This window comes from Lepus europaeus, chromosome 5 (genome assembly GCF_033115175.1).
Source record: "Lepus europaeus isolate LE1 chromosome 5, mLepTim1.pri, whole genome shotgun sequence".
Taxonomy (NCBI): domain Eukaryota; kingdom Metazoa; phylum Chordata; class Mammalia; order Lagomorpha; family Leporidae; genus Lepus; species Lepus europaeus.
In genome coordinates, this window is record NC_084831.1 from 115,644,177 (window position 1) to 115,651,006 (window position 6,830).

Here is a 6,830-nt window from a genome sequence, read left to right on the forward strand (position 1 = left end):
GTTTCCGTAGTGTAGTGGTTATCACATTCGCCTAACACGCGAAAGGTCCCCGGTTCGAGACCGGGCGGAAACAGAACTTCCTTTTCCTAAAAGAAAACAGTGGGACTCAAATTTAAATGCTTGCCCCCAGAGAAATAATTACTCTGATCCCATAAAGATACCTGTATGGATACAACTCTTTTACTATTGCTCATTAATTTTGCAAGGTTGCAGGGGGGTTAGATGCCTATGTTGTACCTCAGCGAGTGTAAACAAAGGAGCACCACATATTGGTAAAATTTGATGGTCCTTTATTGTCGCGGTGGTGAGTGGGCTCATGCCCTAAAGAACTCTCGACCCTGAAGCCCAAAGCAACAGAGATTATAAAGGCAAAAACCACAAAACCGGGAGGGGAATACATGGTTGCTAGAAAGAGGGGGGAATACATGATTACCGGGTTCATGCTGACCTAAAACCTGTGCAAAACTAGTATCAATTATAACCTTGACAATACCAGTTACAATCTTAACAATTTTAATTATAATCTTGACATTAATGCAGGTATTGGTTTTAATCATATGTAGGACATAGACAAATTACATTTTTATCATCAACCTAGGTGCAGCCTATCCACCTCCAAGCTTGAGTGATCATGCTAGGGGGTTTCTGTGCTCTGCCAATTGTGACGTAGTGGACTACTATTGTACAACTGTTTTAGATCATAGTTTCAGACCAGAGTCTCACGCTATTGAGGGGGCACCTTCCCAAAATGGAGTCTCAGGTTCTCCAAAATGGAGTTTCTACTATCATGGTGTTACTTCACCTACAATTATGGGCTACATAGTTAAATTATAGTACATACAAGCTATGCATATTTACACTAAATAGAAAACTGATCTAGATTGCTTTGAATATATGGCACTGGCAGAAACCTTAATTAGAAAGTGATTTTTGAATTAATTCAAAACAATATTTGGAGTTTAAGAAACAAATCCCTAGGAAGATATTTATCTCAGCCATGGAAGATCAGCATTACATATGGAGTTCAGTGACTTTCCTATTTTTTTCTTCCATCAAAAGCTCAGGAAACTTTGGGACCAAAATTTAGAAATGATACACATAACTTGGATATATCTCATGAACATAATAGGCATAATTTCCCCGGGGGTGGGGGGAAGCCAGATATAAAAAAGTGCACAAGGGTACTTCAAAAACTTCATAGAAAATGGAATTAAAACATTTGTTTTGGTGAAACATTTTTGAAATCAAATCATTTTTCATGATATAATTATTTTCGTGTGAACTTTCTCAAGACTGCTCATCTGCATGGATTCCCCCCCCCAAAAAAAATTACAGCAAAGGAAACTTACCTTTGACTGCCATTTCCCACAATCTTTTTGAAGTACCCTTGTACAATCATTGACATGAATTTAAAAAAGCAATTGTGAGCTCTTGAATTAAGACTCAGAACACTGATTAACTGAGAGAGAGAGAGGGAAGGAATGGCTTGGAAAGGGGCTCCACACACCTTTCTTGAATCATAGTGATCTGTAGCTTGAACTGGATGCTAACTGCATTTATCAAAATTAAACATATTGCACTAATTACTTCTTTTTAAAAAGTACTGTACCATAGCGCAGTAATTTACAGTGTGTACTGTAGTGCAATAATTTATTGTTCCCATAAAAACTAGGACACAGGGAGTGGAGACAAGCCAGTCTGGACCACGGCTTTTTATTTGGCTTTTTATTGTAAATTCATTCAATGCTCAAGCTGGTTTCATGTGAAAAGAAAAAAGAAAAGAGAAAAGAGAAGAAAAGAAAAGTCTGACTGGCATTTGAAATGGCTCTCCCGGGAGAATGGCTACAACCAAATTATTTCATTGGTGGAAGCTCCTGCCGTGGGGTCCCTGCGAGGCAGCAGTTCACTATTGCGGGTATTTCCCGTCCAGTTGTGACAAAGAGCATGTCCAAGTTTCCTTCTTTTTTTTTTTTTTTTTTTGAAAGGTAGAGTGGATAGTGAGAGAGAAAGAGACAGAGAGAAAGGTCTTCCTTTTTGCCGTTGGTTCACCCTCCAATGGCTGCTACGGCCAGCGCATGTCGCTGATCCCAAGCCCCCTCACCTAAAACATGAATACCTACCTGAATAAACCATTAGACTTAAAATCTGATCAAGTAGAAAAAGGAAAGTGAAGAGTCAAAGGATTCACCTGTTTCTGAGAGGAAGGTAGCAAAAGGAGCCGAAGCTTGAGAGGAATGCCTTGACGAGGCAGTGTAACAAGGGAAAGGAAATGTGGGGGACTGAAGGGCCTCACTGCTCTTGGCTTGCAGGAACACTGTCTCTTGCCTCAGACCTGTGCAAGTTTTCCAGCTCCTGCACCTTGCAGGTGCTCCAGACACTGAAGACTACAAGCTTTTCATTGATGCTTTGTTCTAGAATTGAGAGAGCTGACTGCGCTGTGGAGTTCTTTATACAGGATATGAAAATCCTGGGCCTTATATTTCAAGGGAAGGCAATAGCCTCTAAGCCAGGGCCTGCAGGCTGCTAAGCACCCATTTTGCTGATACACTGTCTTAACTCTTTGTTAAGATGCTGCTTCTGATGTACAATGCAGTTGAGCTTTGCATAATGCCCTAAATTTGGACACATGGGCAGCACTGCATTCAGGAAGAGCTGGGGACTCTGCAGTGGAGAGGCTGCCTCATAGGTGAAAAATGTCCACTTGGAAATTGAGTAGAATCTATTTTTTCTCACAGACTTCTGTGTACTCTTTTCAGAAGGGTTGTGCTTGATAATGCAAGAATTATGAGAAATAGAAGTTGCATCCTTGCACAAAAAAAAAAAAAACACCTCATGGAATAGATCTAAGTTTACTGAACCAAGCGAGTTTGAAATGGACTTTGAGCTAACCAAAGCTGCCTTTTAAGGATGCAAAATTACTAAGAATCCATTCTGACCATATAAGAAATTGACTTTGAGGACAACTTTCACTGTTCATTTCCAGTGCAAATAAAAAAAAATTTTTAATGCCTACCAATACTCTAGCCACTAGGGCCTTTAGTTATCTGCTTTAGATGATACTGACAAAGAAGGTGTGATTATTGGTGGGATGGCAGCAAAATCCAACAATGTAGGGAATCTACCTGAAAAGATTCAAAAGAAGGCTTGGATTCCAACAGGGTTATGCCACCAATTGCTGAGCTAAAATGTTTAAAGGTGGGGGCGGGGGGCAGTGCTGTGGCGTAGCTGATAAAGCCGCTGTCTGTATGGGCACTGGCTCAAGTCCTGGCTGCTCCACTTCTAATCCAGCTATCTGCTGTGGCCTGGGAAAGCATTAGAAGATGGTCCAAGTGCTTGGGCCTCTGCACCCGTATGGGAGACCTAAAGGAGGCTCCTGGCTCCTGGCTTCAGCTTGGTGCAGCTCAGGCCATTGGGGCCATCTGGGGAGTGAACCCTCTCTCTGCCTCTGCCTCTCTGTAACTCTTCCTTTCAAAATAAATAAAAATAAATCTTTTGAAAGGCAGAATTACAGAGAGAGGAAGAGAGAGAGAGAGGGAGAGAGAGAGAGAGAGAGAGAGAGAGAAAGTCTTTCATCTGCTGGTTCACTCCCCAGATGGCCGCCATGGCTGGAGCTGAACTCATCCAAGTCCGGAGCCAGGAGTTTCTTCCAGGTCTCCCACATGCGTGCATGGAACCAAGGACATGAGCCATCTTCTACCATTTTCCCAGGCCATAGCAGAGAGCTGGATTGGAAGAGGAGCAGCCAGGACTAGAACTGGTGCCCATATGAGATGCCGGCACTGCAGGTGGCAGCTTTATCCACTATGCCACAGCACTGGCCTCAATAAACAAATCTTGAAAAAAAAAAAAAAAGTCAAAGGATTGGCAACCAAGAAGTCTTCTTTCCATGCTGTGAAACTTGCAAGAACCTAGGCTTATATCTTTTTTTATCCTCTGCTCTTCCAAACTCCTTTAGATCTGTAAACCTGGGGAGACTTCAGACACTGGGGACATGACAAGGGAAATCGTGTCACAGTACATATTTTTGGGATCATGGGAACATCTTGTAGTTAAATGATTTCAAGGCTAGACTGGCAGGCCAACTGCCCTCCTGTAACTGTTCCTTATCTCTCTCAAGAATGAGTTCTGGTTTAACTGATAAAGCCACCGCCTGCAATGTTGGCATCCCATAAGGGTGCTCGACCCATCCTGGTGCTCCACTTCTGATCCAACTCCCTGCTAATGGCCTGGGAAAAACAGCACAAGATGACCCAGTGCTTTGGCCCCTGTTAACCCATGGGAGATGTGGAAGAAGCTCCTGGCTTCTGGCTCCGGGCTTTGGCTTGGCCCAGCCCTGGCTGTTGTCGCCATTAGGGAGTGAACCAGTGGATGGAAGATCCCTCTCCTTTTGTAATGCTGACTTTCAAATAAATAAATAAATAAATCTCTAAAAAGGAAAGAAAGGAAGCAAACCAGCTTTTGTAAACTCCATCTGCAAACTCAACAGAGATATAACTTCCCTTTGGTTGTTTTACCCACTTAGAAACTGGCTCCCAGCAACTTTTATTGCTATTTCACCTCATCCCACGGTGAATGCCAGAGCTTCAGATTTTAGCTTAATCTACATCCTCTGGCAGTTGTCACTTCAGGTTTCTCTTTGGAGGAAAACTAAATATGAAAGATGAACTTTTCTAAGGCGTTTACCACAACAAACCCTGGGAGAGACGATAAGTTCAATTATTTGAGTTGATTTCGATCAGCAGTAATACTGTCCATATTAACACAATTCTCAGTTTTTCCCTTGTGCCTGTTAGACAAGGCCCTGGACTTGAAAGAGGACACCCTCCAGGAGGACAAGAATAAATAAGAATCTGAGGAGGAGAAGTAGAAAGATAGGGAGATAAATGGGACAGGAAATTGAGGACTACAAGATGGCTCAAGTGTTGTCTTTTTTTTTTTTTGGTTGAATAATCAGGTCAGTGCAAATGTCGGATCTGATATGTAAGTAGGAAGGAGCAGTGTGTGTGTGTGTGTGTGTGTGTGTACACAAGAAAGCACTATGGTAGCAAAGATCCAGTTTGCTAAAGTACACTGATTTAAGTCTTTATGAGGTGGTGCTATTGTTCTAGTTTTAGCATATTTGTAGTGATACTGTTAGACCAAAACACTTGAGACCAAGGATTCTTTGAGCCTTAGCAAGAAAAGAACTGGGTCCTTGGACAAATTCCCCAACCCCAGGAATAAGGCTGATTGTTGGAACTAAGTCCACTGGACCTAAGAGCCACTTTTGTAAAAAAAAAAAAAATTAGAAAAGGAAAACCTATAAATTGTTTATATTGCACTTACAGTGGCTATAGATAAGAGATGAAATAGATAATATTAAGCAGAGTAAGTTTTGGGGTAGGAGGCCAATCCATAAAAAGTAGTTGTTGTTTCTGGATCAGTTGAGGTTAAGGGTCTTGAAAGTATATAGAAAAGCAGGAGGCAGTGGCTCCTATTGGGATGTTCCTATGGGATCATAGGAACAGAATCTGGTGAAGCTGTAGATTTTGAAACCCTAAGCACCACTGAGCTTGCCCTTGCTTCCTTGTTTCCCCTGAGCACACACTGAATGGCAACCAATCCTGGTGCCACTCACCTGGTTGGAGAATGCAGTGATGCAGATGGGGTGTCTCCTGTGACTGCCCCCCCAACTATTCACTAGTGAGCAATGGCTTCTACCCCACAACTTTGGCTTCCACTGATGTAGAAGTCTTAGGTTGTAATGCTGAAACCTGAGGCTGTCCAGTGGGGCTGGGGTTGTGGGCCCCTCAGGTGTAGCTAGAACCTCCTTCACAGGCAGGCTGCCAGCTGTGGCTGGAAAGGTTGTCTCCAGACCAACTGGCAGCTCCCCTACTGATAGCTGCTTGTGCTGCATGTGTGACCCTGGGGCTTTAAATCACACCTCCAGGGTGGGTGCACTCTTTCACCCAGAGAGGGCAGGAGAAGACACTGAGCCCCTGGGGAGAGTCAGACTGGCTCTAAGGAGATCCTGGCTATCTTGTGTGACCCTGGCTTTTTAAATCACACCTTCAAGATAGTTACAGTCTTCCACCCAGCGCTAGCAGAGGAGGGGGCTGAGCCCCTAAAGAGACTGGCTGTCTCCAGGGGATCCCCGCTATCTTCATGGGCCCCAAGCCAGTCAACATACAGTATGTGAAAGCCCTGGCCAATGGGCGCCCCCAATAGGATAACCTAATGAACAGGCAGTAATGGCTTAAAACTTGGGACATGTCCTCAAAGCCAGTGTCCAGCTTAGGCGCTCTGCCCCTCTCCTCTCGACCAGACGCCTTCTCTGTCACTTGCCAATGAAATACAAGTTTCTTTTCAAATAAAAGTTTCTGCCTCTCTGCCAACTGTTTCTTGGCTTTTTATTTGTCTACTAAGCTGAGGAAAAGAACCCCTGAGACTCTCCAGGAAGTGCCCTCCCCTTGGCCACCAGTAAGAAAAGCCTTCCACCAGCATATGCAATAACGGGTGTGTTGAAGTAGACACTGAGACTACTGGTGTGGCCAGGTGGGGGACCTCACGACAGGAATCACTGACAGGGAGAAGAAACTGGGCTGCCACACGACAGGGGGTTCAGGAAGCATGAGAAGATAGGAAAGCACTCCATAGAAGTCAATGCATGGTTTGTTTGGGGTTAATGGAAGGCAACAAGCAGTGTGCATAAGCTGGAGTGAACCTGAGAGAAATTATTGTAGGACTGTGGTGCTGGCATAGAACAAGATAAGTATTCCAGGTGGTTTTTTGACAACTTTTGATGCACCTTAAATAAGCTTTGAAAACCTACCCTTTACTAGAAAAAGAAA

At 43.6% G+C, this 6,830-nt stretch overlaps 1 non-coding gene across 1 annotated transcript; it reads left to right on the forward strand.

The window, feature by feature from the left end:
- On the forward strand, positions 1-73 carry TRNAV-AAC (transfer RNA valine (anticodon AAC)). Its single transcript has one exon. It is a non-coding gene; the product is annotated as a tRNA-Val (tRNA).
- Positions 74-6,830: the final 6,757 nt, after the last annotated feature.